This window comes from Ursus americanus, chromosome 29, assembly GCF_024610735.1.
Source record: "Ursus americanus isolate L20-20 chromosome 29, mUrsAme1.1.p, whole genome shotgun sequence".
In the NCBI taxonomy this organism is placed as follows: domain Eukaryota; kingdom Metazoa; phylum Chordata; class Mammalia; order Carnivora; family Ursidae; genus Ursus; species Ursus americanus.
Window position 1 is genome coordinate 29,542,636 of NC_142155.1, and position 15,449 is coordinate 29,558,084.

A 15,449-nucleotide genomic window follows, 5' to 3' on the forward strand; every position below is an offset into this window, starting at 1 on the left:
CTAGCAATCTATGGATGGAAGCCTTCAGATAATTCTTTAAACTCCAAGGCAAAATAGCCGGAGGACGTTAGCGGTTGTCCCAGGGTGAGACACAGAATGTTGCCAGCATTTCCAAAGACAGAAAAGAGAGCGTCTTTCCCTATGATGGCAAACAGACTCTTCAGTCCTGCCCTGACCTGCCTCTCTTCAGTGGCTCTGTAACACAACTGGACTGTGGCCAGAAAATGCTTCAGCCCAGTGGGAGAGGACGAGGGCATTCTCAACTTCTGCAGAGTTAAACACTTGGAGAAATTTCAGGAAGAAAACACTTGGTGAAAGGTAAAGCAAGCTGGCCCATCAGCTCCCTGACTGCTGCTTGGCTCGTTCACATTTTCATGGGTCTTAGCATGTTTCTTCTCCTCTTTCCAGTGGCCAAAGGACAAGTTTAAATTTCTTATTTCCTCTAGGGAGCCTGGAGAAAGGCAACAGGCACCAAATACAGGAAATCATGTGGAGAGGATCTCTTATTTATTACGGTTCCCATATTACTTCCCCTCCCCCAGCCTCCGCCCCCACCTCCAGCCACACTGTGTCTTCCAGCTTTTTCCTGCGGCAGAGAACAGAAGGCAGTTCACCTCTGCTCCCTGAGGTCTGCCTGAGCCCTGAGGTTCTCTGAAGTCTGGTCTCGTGAAACCCCACCCTCCTGTGGTTGTGTGATTGAATGGGAAGCCCTTGAGTTTCCCCTCACCTAAGAGGTTCTTGGGAAGATCTTCAGTACAGGGTCAAATTTTGGGAGGCTGCAAATCACAGAAGAGAAAGGTAGGTCCCTGAATTATTTTCTCCTGTCTTGACGTGAATCAAGCGGCTCTGAAGTAGATGTGTGTGTCCATACGGCTTCTCTAGTTGGTGCCGGGTTTTCAACATGTGTGTCTTGTTGAGATTTACTGATTACTGGACTGTGAGAAAAAATTGTGAGCAGGGAGGTGGCATTCGGGGTTTTTGAATTTGCATGTCTTCGGATAAAGAATGCTACCTAGCATGGTACATAAAACATGAAGCCGATTCTTATTTTCTTGGGAGGGCAAATCTCATTAGAAGTTGCATTTTTTTTTGGCTTCTGCATAAGGGGAAAAAGCTTACCTCCTGCCTTTTTTTTTTTTTTTTTCCCCAAAACATAGACCCCTATCACGATTTTTTTAAAATTTCTTTCTGAGGTGGGCTTTTTTTTTTTTTAATTTATTTTTTAGGTTTTTTTTTTTTTTTCCAGTTAAAAATGTACCAGAGTTCACAGAGGATTTCTCACAGAAATAGAAATAGGTGTTTCTAATTTAGAGTACCTATAAGTTATACGGAAACCAGCAAGCATTCTGTTCAGGATCTGGTGGACTTCCATATTAATTTTCCATGTTTGAGAATATGAAACAGTTGCTCTCTCTGCGGTTTCCTGAAATTAGATGCGAGTAGTGACAATGTCTATTGAGTGATGGCTGAGAGGCTGATTTTATTTATTCTGTTGTGATAACTGGCTGCCGGGACGGTGCTCACCCCTTAGCTGGTGGGTTTCGTTGGTCGCTATTGAGAATCAAGATAAGGCATCAACCAAGACCTGGAGAGGGGTCAAGCTTTATTCAGATAACAGGACATATTTCTCTGGATTATTTTTTTGCCTTTTTTTTTAATGATTTTTTATTATATTATGTTAGTCACCATACAGTACATCCCCGGTTTCCGATATAAAGTTTTTTGCCTTTTATATCTGTATTGTTTCGTTTTTGTCTTCACAACGAGCCCTTCCTCTGGGAGAAATATTTTATGGTGACTTCACAGAATATCAGTGAATTTACAGCCATTTATTGAACATTGGCTATTTTCCCCAAGCTCGTCCCAGATGCTCGTCATTTCTTGCCACTTATGAATTCTACCTTACCACAGTCTCTCTCCATTCCATCCCCAGACTTAGTGAATCTATATTTTAACCAGGTCCTTGGGGGAGTCACATGCACATTAAAGTTTGAGAAGCCCCAACTTAAGGAAGGCAGGCAAGATCTTCTAAATTTATTCCTTTTTATCCCATCCAGCCTTACCTCTCACCACCCTGTCTTTCTGGCTATACGGAGCACCTTCTGTTTCCCCAAGATGTGAGAGCTCTGATGCCTACTACATCTCTGTGTGCTGTTCTCCCTGTTCAGGAGGCCGCCATTCATCTTCTCTACCCAACCTCCATTGCGGCCTGATTAGTCACCCTTCCATCCCCTCATCCAGTCCGCCTCAGACCAAGTATCTCTCAAGTCTGTGCTTTCTGACACTGGGTGAAATGCTTCTGTCATGGCCCTTAGCACATTGTAGTATGACTGCTATGCTTATTTTCATCTGTGAGGGTGACTGGGCTTTTATTTCTGAATCTAGAGCTCTTGAAGCAATGCCAGGTGCAGAACATGTGCTCAGTCCGTGTTTATTAAATTCATGAAGAAATGAAGGAACAAAAGAATGGCTATTTTGACTGAAGAGCCCACATTAATTACCAGACTGTGATCTATAGTTTGAAGTTTTCCAAGGAGATTGCCAATCCCCATAATATTTTCCCATGCTGTCTTTTATGAGACTTTGTTGAATTTTTTTCACCAAGTATTTTGAATACCCACTATGTGCGATACCTTTCAGAATTTTTTTTTTTGGTGGAGGGAGAGAGAGTACATGTGCGTGGGGGTGGAAGGGGCAGAGGGAGAGGGAGATAGAGAATCTTAAGTAGGCTCCATGCTCAGCATGGAGCCCAATGCAGGGCTAGATCTCATGACCCTGAGATCATGACCTAAGCCAAAATCAAGAGTTGGACGCTTAGCCGATTGAACCACCAGGCACCGCAAGAATCTATTTCTTTATGTCTCTATGGATAGCCTCTCCCATTAGGTATTTCTCTACCAGTGCCCCTCCTGTCAGAGTCTCTAAGTCAGAGACTTAGAAATTTTTCAGCAACTAGGTACCGAGCACCTGACTCATACCAGACATTGTGCTATGTGGTTGAGGTATGATGGCAAATGACATATACGTGAGTCCCACCTCCAGGCAGCTCCCCTTACAGAGAACACATTCATTATCATCCTCTATCCCCCTTCTCCTTAAAAGGCATTAAGGAAAACTGAAGTCTGATCTCTAATAAATATTGGCACATCCAGGTGAAGGCATTGGGCACTAGAAGGTAGTGTGATTTAGCAGAAAGAAAGCTGGATTGTGCTTCGGGGCCCTGATTTAGTCCTGTACCCGGAACTCACTTGCCGTGTGAATGAGGGTGGGGCCACATCCAGTCTCTGAACTTTGATTTTTCTCTAATGGTGAGCCAGATACAGAGCTATAAGGAAGAGAAGCTCCTGCCTTCGTGAGCCCATAGAGATGATGATGTCCAGGGAGTCTCTGCACTCACCTTCTCTTATGCTGCACGATGATTGAAAGGCAATGCTCTGTAGTACTCTGAGTCAAGCTGGCGAAGAAGAGATCCGAAGGGAGTCATCGAGTTACTCTGCCATGCTCAGCCAGCAAGCGCAGTGTGGCAGGAGTGCCTAGGGAGCAGTGCCCTGCAGCTTGAAGAGACTCACTCGCCATTAGCTGTTGGGTATAGAGCCGATTGAAGTAGGGCAGCTAAGGAAGGAGCCTGTGTCATCCTCAGGCAACCTCTGTCTTTGGAAAGCAGCCAGAAGGAGGGAAGAATGTAGCTCTTCCAAGTAGTACGGGACAAATTTAAAAGCTTCAAGACATATAGCCAGTCCCTGACCCTCACTCCAGCAGAGTTACAAAGATTTCCCTTTTTTTTTCCACCTAAAGATTTGTGTCTTAACCAGATGTCACCTAGAACCAAATGTTGGGCAGGGCATGGTATACATTGTCCCCATGCTTGGTGCTCCCATGGGACACCTGGAAAGGCTGGAAGGAAACCAGCGTCTTCTCTTTGTTCTCCAGTCACAACCACCAGCTTAGTCTGAAACAAACTGCTTGGGCAATTCCAGGTAGTGACTCTTTCCATCTTCAAGCCCTCTTGTCTTGCTCTCTCATCATCTGGAGCTTCCAAAGGAAATGCCCCCCGGACCTCCTGGATTCCTTCTTACTTCCTGTTACTTATCCATCTCTTTGCCTCCATACTTCCTGCATACCTGCCTTGGCTATAGTTGCCTTTCAGCAGCCAAAGTGTTCTCTGCTGATCATTTCCTAACCTTTCAGGTTAACATTAATCTCTGTTAGTAAGCGCAAGTTGTACCAACAAGAAGGTCAACCTGCATATGAGGTTTCTAACGACCTCCCACCAATTTCACAATGTACCTGAGATCAACCTTGGCTGTACCTGGTCAACATTTCTTTGTTAATCAGAGGCATGTGGTGGGCTAGAAAGAGGGAGACCTGGTTTTGAACCTCCCTTCTGCCAATTCCTTTTGTAAGTAGCTGTGTCTTGCCAAGTCTTAGTTTCATTTCTGGAAATGCAGATAATCTTTAGTACACAAGGTCGTAGAGATTAATTAGCTTCAGTACTCATGTGTTGCCTTAAGACATACATCAGATCTTAAAAGAGGAGGCTGGCCAATGTGGTGAAAATGAGAAAATTGTCATTTGCAGACCTGTTGAAGGAACCAGGAGATATTTGAAGTAAAAAGTTGGTCTCATAGCACGTGGAGATTGCCTTCAAATATTTAAAGATCGCCCCATGTGGGAAAAGAAGTCAACAGAAGATTGATGAGTGGAAATTATAGGGTAACAGGTTTTAGTTCAATGTGTGGAAGGATTTACCCACCATCAGGACTGTCTAAAACTGGGTGAGCTGCCTTGCGGCGTGGTGAACGCCCTGTCCCAGGCGGTGCGCCAGCCCCCTGTTAGCCCACGGCCCTGCTGTTCCCGAAGGGATGCCCGCGCTGGGTGGAGTCCGGGTGATGACCTCTAGGTCCTTCCCGCTCAAAGCTACCAGGAGTCTTGTGATGTCAGTTTCCCAACCCAAACCACCAAAGGGGGTTTGCAAAAAAAAAAAAAAAAAAATCAGGCTGTAGAGTGATCATAGTTGCATTTTTACTAAGTCGCCCAACATATCTGCAGCGATCATTTCTAAATAGGGTCTTTGCCACAACAATAGAGCTACAGTGGACTTCCAGGAAAAGCAAAAAAGAAATGAGAACAATGAGGTGGGAAAAGTTCACCCCAAACCACTCTTCTTGGGTTACTCTTTAACTAGATTGTGGGTTCGTTCTTGTGCTGCAAACACATTCTTATTTGATGGAAAATTGCCACATTTTGGTACATTTTCTACCAAACTAGGTTTAGGCAAGTAACAGCAAGAGTCCGAGCTTTGTCTCTGATCTCTGCTCTATCCGTAAAACAGAAGCACCACTCTATGAATATGTATCCTTAGCTCTTCAGAAATCTAATTTTTAACAGCACAAAATAAATGGTGCTACTGTCCTCTAAATCACAGGGACCAGGAGTGGGAAACATGGCTCTTGTGGAGAGAGGAGAGCGGGCTGGGGCTGTCTCCCTGCTCTGAGTTGAGGTCTTCAGCCATCATTCCCACCCACATTTCCTTTTCTGCTAAATGAGCCCCGTTGATTACAGCCTCTCTGCCGGTTAAGGAGCTGGGGACTTAGAGTAGAGAGAATTTAGCTCAGGTGGGTCCTAGGTGCGTCATCTATTGCTGGGCTGTCCCAGGCTTTTTTGCTAATACTTTAGCCTTCGTGGCCTCAGAAGAACTGGCTGATCATGTGTGCTTGAAGCCTCACATCTTCTGCAGTCGCTCGGGCAGCGAATCAGTGTGCCATGCTCTCTTCAGTCTTGTTTTAGAATCCCAGAGCAAAAGAGCGGTGGTCCTTTCCACAGAAATGGGTAACAGCAAATGCTCCATTTTGTCAAAGCCAACTATAATATATATAATTCTCCAGGTTTACCTAGGCTTGCTTTCTTAAAAACAATGTTAAAAAAAATCCCTTTGAAATATAATCAACTGTGCATGGCAAAATCATAGCAACCCATGCAGACCAGTGTGTTTATTTTTAGACGAACATCAGCCTGGCCAGCATAGCAAAGCAACTGTCTAATGTCCAAACTATGGCCCTGGGAATTTCCTCTAACAAGGCTGTGTTTCCGTGCATTGTTACAGTACAAAGGGCAGGAGGCCTGAGTGGAAGGCTCATGGTAACCCCGCCCAGGGAGAGATCTGGAACCTGTCATTCCCTCAGTCTACATGGTCCTGAGTGCCGGGGTCAACATGGAGGTCGCCCGCCAGCTCTGGGCAGATGCAAATGAGTAGACATGTATGATTATTTCATCTAAAAATATCCCAGAGACCCGTGATGGCATTTCAAAAGTAAAGGCTCAACTTTCTATTGGCAGCCAAGGATTTAATCTTCACCTGTGCTGTGAAGTGGATTCTGGTCTAGCTCAGAAACAGGGATGCTATTCAAAGATCCTGCATTTGACCACAATTAACAAAGGAGTTGTCAATCATTTGTAGTAAAAAAGCATCCATGCACATTCATATAGACACACACACGCACGCGCACACACACACACACACACACACACACACACACACACACACGGAGAACAGGTATCAGAATCACCCGGATCTTTGCTATTATCCTAGGCCGGTTTCTGTTCCTTGATTTATTTATCTACAAAATGGGTGCAACAAAACTCATGTCCTATTAGTTTTGGGAAGGAATAAGGTACAATATTACAAATAAACTGACTCAAACTAGACTTCTGCTAAAGTTTTGCATTTGGGGCCTAATATGCTTTGAGCACCTTACAAGAAATTACTGTCAAAATACTTTCCATCAAATCTCCGGAAGTTTTGGTTGTTGTTGTTTTGGGGGTTGCTTTTTTGGTTTTGTTCGTTTGATCTTTTCTTATTATTTTTTTGCCACTAGAGAAAAAGAAGCCTAATCTGTTACTTCATTGGCAGGTGTTCTAGTCGAGTTGTCCTGTCTTTGTCAAGCTGTCCCTAACGCTGGGGAAAGTCGCTGCATTAGTACTCGAGGTTGTAACACTTAGGGTTGTATCTGGGGGTCACTGTGGGAGATGAAGGGGTAGGTCTCAGGTCAGCATGTGGCGGCCTCAACCCACTCTTTGTAGGGTCTGCGACCTGCATTCCAGCAGCACTGTGTGGGGCTGGGGCCCCTGCCAGATCAAAGGCCCGAGGGGCAAGGGGACACAGGGCAGCCCTGAGCTGGGATTGTGGGACTCCGCTAGTAGGTGGATGTCCAGCCCCCCCTCCAGGTCTGCAGATGCAGGAAAAGGTGTTCTAGCCCTTTGGTGAAAATGCGAGAATGTTGTGAAAAACGCCTTTATGGATTGTTTTGTTTGCAAGTGTTTATTATCAGACACCCCTCAGGAGTTCACAGGGCAGGTTGCGAATGTCCGAATGTCCGAAGTGGGGCCTGGGAATTTCCTTCTACAAAGGCCCTGCTTCCTCTCTTTGTTAGTCCTCAGAGAACAAGTGGAAGCATTACTAGAGATCCTGACTTAACCCTTTCTCCTGTCCACCCCTCCCGTGTCCCCACATCACAGAACAATCATGCTTCCAGCCTGTTAAGAAGCAGAGAAATTTTGGGGCCCGTGTGTGCACCTGCAGATTTACGTGCATGTGTGCATGTGTGTGTCAGTGTGTGTGTGTGTTGGTGAGGAAGACATAGATAATAAAGCACAAAGCGTGTCATTTTAAAAGCTTTCATTCAGTATCATAACATGCACCCCATCATGGTTTAGACCAGGTAAAATTTCTACTTTCTTTACCATCTCTGCTTTCCTGTAAAAAGGCTGACCCAGGTTTAGTTCCCTGTCCCCGGAGCAGGACCCTTCTAGAATGATAGTTGCTGTTCTCATCTGGGATCCGCTTATTGCCTAACGTGGGACACCATGATTTGAAGAAGCAATCAACCCAGTGGTTTATTGACCTTACGCTACATACCTAAGCTCTACTGGGCACCAAGGGGAAGCCGAAGTTCTGCCTGTGAGAAATGTCAAGAATATGTAACATTTACACACATATATAGACACACACTCGTGTGTTATAAGTGAGGATGCAAAGAAGCCAGCTAACTGTAGAGTCTACGTCTGGGGCGATCAGAAGAGTTACACGAACTCTCACCCAGCTGGAGACTCTAAGTATCTCCAGGGACGTTTTCACAGTGTCTCCACTGTCCACAAATCTCCAAACACCAGCATGACCGAGTGCATGAGTGCACATAGCCACACATGCGTACATTCTTGCACCCACACGCATCACTCCCAGGAGATAGCGTGCCTTCCCAGAGGAAATAACTCCCTTGCTTTCTCACACCAACTCCATGAAAGGATCAGCTTCAACACCCATCTCTTCCTCCCCCTTTCCTGTCTCAAGAGATGACCTTTCCCGCATCCAGAGCTCCGCTCTCCTCGCCCCCTCCATCCCCCCACCAACCCCAGTGACCTCACTACTGTCCTCTCTGATTGGCTCTTTCCCGTTATCCTTGAATCCTACACAGGTCCTTCTCATTTGAAAACAACAGGAACAGCAAATCTTCCCCAACCCCATACTGCTTCTCATCTTCCTTTGCTTTTGCCAAATACATTTTTGAAGAATTTTGGATGTGCCCGTCTTCACGTCATCACCAAGCACTCACCCTGCAAACCGCCAGGTCTGTCTTCTCATCTGCCCTCCCCCGTACACGCTGGTGAATGCTCTTGCCCAGATTCTCTCCGACCTCTGTGTCCCTGAACCTATCGCATTTCATTGCCCACAGCACCTGTTCTTGACGACAGCCTCCCCCAGTCTAGTCCCTGCGTGCTGGGGCCCCACAGTCTCCCTCCTGCTTCTCTCACTGAGCCTTCTCCGTTTTCTTTGTAAGTCCTTTCCCTCTGCTGTGTCCTCACCTTCCCGATGGCTGTGATCTGGACCCCCTTCTCTTCTCCATCTACACCACCTCCCCGCCGCACTCCATTTCTCTGTCTAGAGTCCTCTTTTCTCCTTTCTTCGTCAAGTAAACTGTTTGCCCTCCAGAGCCCATTTTAAATGCTACCCAGTGACTTCTTTTTGAGGGCCCCCCATCCGTGTGCACAACTCACCTCTCTTCTAGCTGTTGGCACAGCAGTTCCCCAAGCCTCTGTTAGAGGTCTTGTGTATTTGTATTCACAGCAGTCGTTCACTTGCACGTTCTCCCAGGAGGCAGGGGTGACGTCTTACTCATCCTTTTATTCCCAGCCCCTGGCTTGGTACCCAGCACAGGTTTTCAACCCATGTTTGATAGAGAATTGGGAATGTAAAAGTATCCTTTCACAGACATTTTGGTAAGCTCATCCCTGAGCTTGAATAACACCTGTACTGTTTTGTTATGGATGTATTAGGAAGCTTTGCTTTTAATATAATTTTTAAAAAGATTTATTTATTTATTTATTTATTTGAGAGAGAGAGGAGGAGAGGGGCAGAGAGAGACCAGCAAATTCCCCTTTGAGCACAGAGCCTGATGCAGGTCTCAATCCCAGGACCCCGAGATCATGACCCGAGCTGAAATCAAGAGTCGGACGCTCAACCCAGAGTCACCCAGGCGCCCCTGATTTTAATATAATTTTTAAAGCTAAGCTATGCACATTTAGGATACTAACAATACTTCACTTTTCCCCCAAAATCGAAATCACAATTCTTAACCCTTCCTATTTGAGTTTTCAGTCCCTGTTTAAGTGACAGCTTGGACTTCATGTTGAATTTAAATTTCCCTCGGGGAGAATTTGTGAATGTGTCCTGAACGACAGTGTAAGTTCATGCACCTGAAGGGGGGGCCGTGTTAGAAGAGCACCGACAGTTTGTCGAGGTCGCCGCTTCACGGGGAGGCTGGCATTACGTAAACCGCACCTTCAGACCATTTGAAGCCAGAGAAGGATTCGCACAGTTGTCTGCAGGAGGACTGCGGAAGCCTGCACCCGCGGTCGGTGCAGAATCCAGCCGACCTCTGTCCCCCGGGAGCGTGCCGGGCAGGACCGCGCTTCGAGGACAGAGCCTGAGGCTCCCCCAACTCCGCATCCTCCCCGGGGCCAGCAGGAGAGACTAGGGGACTGCGCGTTATTTTGCAGACTCTCATCCCCTTAAAATCTCTATGTTGGGTTTTTGTGATAATGTGTGGAAAATATGAGCACAAGAGAACTAGCCATCGCCCGCAAACGGACTAGAGCACTGGGCAAAACACAGATAGCCAGGCTCCACCCGGACCTTTTCCCACCTGTGTGTGCAGGCAGGTGGGAATGAGGCCGGGGTAGGGGGCAGTGTGCAGAGTACAGGCTTTTCAAACAGCATGCGAGATGGTGCTTCCCAGGTCTGACGCACACCGAGCTGTGCCGCAAGTCACAATATTTAGAAATATCTGCCAGCTTGTGTTTAGAAAAGTGTTTGCGCTGGTGGCGTAAGGGGCCCCTCCCCGCATTCCTCTGGGCAGGTTAATAGTTTGGCCATCTGAGCTCATCTTTGCAGGGACCTTCTTCCCGGCAAAGTTATAACCCTTCTCTGAGCTACAGGTTTGGAGGAGAATCCTACACTGCTTTGTACCATGGCTCACAGAATCATGTGTTTAACTCTTGGTGTCTTTATGTCTTGGCAGTTTGTCTTAGAGCACAAAAGAGTGTAGTGACAGGACCTGGGATTGGGATTCGGATTCTGGCTCAAATTCTTCACTTTGTTTGCCCTCCAATCTGTATAGTTTTTAAACGAGGCTTGGCAAATTGATGGACTGTTCTAAGCCTCCCTCTCTCCGACGGGGGTGGCTAAGTGGTTTAAAGATTGTTGTGAAAATTAAATGACATCGTGCATGAACAATTTCTTAAAAAGGGCTCAGCCTAGACCCTGTGGCGGGGTTGGTTCTCCCCTACAGACAGCGATTAATAATAACAACAGAAATATCATCGACACCAGCAACTGAGGAACAGAGAGATTAAATAATTTGCTCAAATTTACATAGCTAGTAAAGGGTAGAACTTGGACTTGAACCCAGGTACTCCCGTGCTAGAGCCCATGCTCTTAACCTCTTCCAGCACCTCTGATCCTGTGCCATCTCGACGATTCATTCATAACAAACATTGAGCGCTCGCCTACTCTGTGCCCAGCACTGGCTGGTGCCGGGCACTCCACAGTAGACAGATGGGGTCCTGCCTTGGGCGTGAGGGTGGGGAAAGGGGGGATCACAAATAGACCATTCCAGGGCAGTGCGGTAAGGGCTTTGACAGAGGGCAGCGAGGGACAGAGGTGTACCAGAGGGAGTCAGAGGCAGCCTCTCGCAGGGAATGACCTTGACCTGGACCTTGAAGGCCAACGGGAGTTAGACAAGTGAAAATGGAAGAAGGAGGCAGTTCTGGGCAGAGGCTGGAGAACACAGAGCTTGCAGGGCACTGAGGGGATTCCAGGGGAGAGAGGAAGATGAGGACAAAGTGGCAGAGGGAGGTGAAGCTGGATATGTAGGCAGAAGCCCTAAAGATTAAGGGTTTTAGCTGATGGTAATTGTGTCATTTTGAGAAAAGGAGAGATTCTCCGTGAACTAAGCCAGCAACTCCCCAATCTGTCAACGTTTCTCTAAACATACATGGAGCTTTTGATTCAACAGGCCTAGGCCTGGGGACTAGGCAACAGTATTTTTCTCAAAAAAAAAAAAAATCATGCTCTATCTCGTGGTTATTAAACTTTTGTGCACCTCAGAATCACCTCTGGAAAGCTTGTTTAAACACTGATCACTGGGCCCACCGCCCAGGATTTTAGAACCTGGAGGTCTGGGTGGTCTCAAGAATTGGCATTTCTAACAAATTCCCCCGGGTGGTGTTCGTGCTACTGGTTTGTGGTCCTGCAGAGCAGGATCTCTGATCATATAGCCAAGAACTTAGACCAAATTATTTATTCGTGATTCTTTTTTAAATTTTTTAAATTTAAATCCAATTTAGTTAACATATAGTGTATTATTAGTTTCAGAGGTAGAGTTCGGTGATTCATCAGTTGCATACAACACCCAGTGCTCATCACATCACGTGCCCTACTTCATGCCCATCACCCCGTTACCCCATCCCTCCACTCTCCTCCCCTCCGGCGGCCCTCAGTTCCTTCCCTATAGTTAAGTCTTTTAATGGTTTGCTTCCCTCTCTGTTTTCATCTTATTTTATTTTTCCTTCCCTTCCCCTATGTTCATCTGTTTTGTGTGATTCTTTTAAGGAAAGGTTTTGTTTTGTTTTGTTTTAAGATTTTATTCATTTATTTGTCAGAGAGAGAGAGAGAGAGAGAGAGCACAAGCAGGGGGAGTGGCAGACAAAGGGAAAAGCTGGCTCCCAGTTGAACAAGGAACCCCGTGCAGGACTTGATCCCAGAAACCTAGGATCGAGACCTGAACCAAAGGCAGACACTTAACCGACTGAGTCACCCAAGCATCCCTGTTTTGTGTGATTCTTAAGTTGCATTAAAATTTGAAAATTCCTGCAAGGAAAAATGACTCAATCTCTTACCTTCTTTTCTCTAATGCTCCTTTAACTTCTGAATGTTTCTGTAGTTGAAGAAAATTTAATCCAAATATTCCCGAAATTCTGGTTGATTTTGGTCTGTAAGTGGTCAAAATGCAGTGACTTGTAGGTTTCATTGGAATTTCAAAAATCAACCCTTTGAAACTTCTGTTTGCAAAGCAGGAAGTCATTTGTTGCCCAGAGCAAACACTTATGTGAAGGGTTTGCCCCTTTGGAGCCTTTAGAGCCTCAGCTTTGGAGCACGTTTCTCTACCTTTTAAAACAGTTTGAATCTGAGTCTTTACGGAATGGGCTGTGAATGTGAAAATAGGCGACCTGTGTCTTTGAGTGTGGCCAGCTGGCTAAGGCCAACAGATAGCCCAACGGTTGTTATTTCCTCCTTGATAGATAAGGCAGGAAGAGGCTGGGAAATGCAAAGTCACCTCAAACAAGGGAGGAGTGAAAGGATGGATGGAGAAGAAAGGATCCTGGGAGCTTCATGTTTCCCTTTGCTTACAAAACAAAGCAAAACAAAAAAACCCTACCTTTCTTAATGTCGTTGCCACAAACTAAATTTTTCACACCAAAGACTGAGAAGAAAAAAATTGGTGTGCAAAATAGCAAGTGGCCAAATTAATAATTATTAACACAAGTGATGGCTCAAAGTGAAGCTCCCAGGAGCAGAAATAGACACAAGTCATAAAAAACCAAGTTTCTGTGAGGGTTTGATGAGCTATCCAGTAGCTTAAATTTCTTTATCCATAGTATTTTTTTTTAAAGATTTTATTTATTTATTTGACAGAGATAGAGACAGCCAAGGAGAGAGGGAACACAAGCAGGGGGAGTGGGAGAGGAAGAAGCAGGCTCATAGCGGAGGAGCCTGATGTGGGGCTTGATCCCAGAACGCCGGGATCACGCCCTGAGCCGAAGGCAGACGCTTAACCGCTGTGCCACCCAGGCGCCCTCTTTATCCATAGTATTAAAATGCAAACACCATTCTGAATAACTCAGAGCATCTAGACATCCTCATCCATCCAAAGCAGATTCAATTCCATTAACGGTCTCTGTTGCATATAGAACAAATGGGCTAAATACACATTGTAGGATTTTTTCAATACTACCCTATTTTGCCCCTTAGTTTACCAGTGAAATTAGTGGAGTTCTGCATTCCGTATCCTCACAACAAAATTCCACATTTAACGAAAGTCACCTTTGAGTTTTGAAGTGATGAGTTCAAAGGGAAGTTACTAAAAATAATTAAAATGAGCAGTAATTGTATAAAAAGGAAATTAGCAGAACATGACTTTCATTGAGCCCAAGGAACAATAAATTTGGATTAATTTGCTCTTTCCCCTCATTTATTTAATTTCTACATAGGGATTTTAGTTGAAGTCCCCCAAAGTTATCAGTTTGTTTGTCTGCTTAGTTGCTCTGAGCTCCCACAAGCTCACGGGGCAGCCAGTGTCCTCCCATTTCCTGATGCCCCCGCCACAACTTTGAACTACCTCGGTTCCAATCCCTGCCTGCAGTCAATCCGGACCACTGGAGCTTGACCAGTCAACACCTATTAAAGCAAGATTTCCACCCCTACAGGTAGTTAAGATTCACACACACACACACACACACACACACACACACACACACACACTTTATTGCCCTTCTGCTTTATGTTGCTACATAGCACTTTTGCTCATCTGATATATAACTTATTTGTTTATTGTCTGGATTACTGGCAGAAAAGAAATGATGGTGTCAAAGGCTAACTGAAAAGCTGTAGGCAGTTAAGTCAACAGGACATGAGCAGACATCAAGAAGCCCATGGTCATGTCCCCCAGGGCACAGAGGGGCAAGAAGTTTGATGTTGGGGTGTCAGAAGAGCCTGGCAAGATCTGCGGCTGGCATAGGCGTTCCCCAGTACTGGCCTGAGGGTGGAGGAACCCAGCGCTGTCCAAACTGCAGCCTGGCAAGGAAGGGAGGGAGCAAATACCTGGCTCCCCTTTCTTTCCATCCTGCAGTCTCTTGCTGGGATCTCCCACCTTCCCATTCTTCCCACTGCCCTCCAAGATGACAAGGTGCTGCAGGATGTGGGATAGACCTCCTGCGCACAGAGCAGGGGAGAGAAAGGTGGAGAGGGACCTGGAGGCTCGCCAGCACTCTTCCCCAACTAGATTGTAAACTCCTACGGGACAGCTATTTAAGTCACTGCTTATCTCCAGGGGGTAGGTTAGTGTCTGGAGCATTGGTTTTCATCGATATTTGCTGAATGAATGAAGATGTATGGCTTACAAGAAGAAACACATGAAAAGAGGATTTGAGTAACACAGAGTGTGCGAAGCACATCTGCACCGTGGCTTTTATCATCTTTAAATCCACCCTTGCTCATAATGCTTTCGTGGGAAGGGATGTTTTGAAGGGCAGGCAGACCTGGCAGAAAAGAAGGAGAGGATACCTGGCATCTAATCGCACACATATTACACTAATAAGTTATCCAGAAGTTCACTTTATACATTTCTAAACTCTTGCTCGCCGCAGAGTTAGGTTTGATGAACGATAGATGGCCCCCAGGGCTGTCCATCCAGCAGCACAACTACCATGGTCTGAAGGCGGTGCTCTGGGATCCACAGACGCTAGGGTCCCGGGAGCGGTCGGCCCCCAGCCACCCCACCCCAGGCAGGACACAGGGCCTCGGACATGAGGCAGTTCTGGGTTCCATCCTCTCCAAATCAGCTCTGAGACGGAGTTTCTTTTTTTCTCTCTCTCTTTTTTTAAATTTATTTTTTTATAATAATTTTTTATTATGTTATGTTAGTCACCATACAGTATAGCCTTAGTGTTTGATGTAATGTTCCATGATTCATTATTTGCGTATAACACCCAGTCTCTTTTTTTAAATTTAAATTCAATTAGCCAACTTACAGTACATCATTAGTTTCCAATATAGTGTTCAATAATTCAACAGTTATGTATAACTCTCGGTGCTCATCACGTCACGTGCCCTCCTT

At 45.8% G+C, this 15,449-nt stretch overlaps 1 protein-coding gene across 1 annotated transcript in view; it reads left to right on the forward strand.

Annotated features, from left to right (window-relative positions):
• The first annotated feature begins 571 nt into the window (after positions 1–571).
• The window catches only part of ADGRF5 (adhesion G protein-coupled receptor F5), a 100,395-nt gene continuing 85,517 nt past the window's right edge, over positions 572–15,449 (forward strand). The window contains exon 1 of the mRNA XM_045801823.2: positions 572–798. The gene's annotated coding sequence lies outside the window, so the exon portion shown is untranslated. The remainder of the gene's footprint in view (positions 799–15,449) is intronic.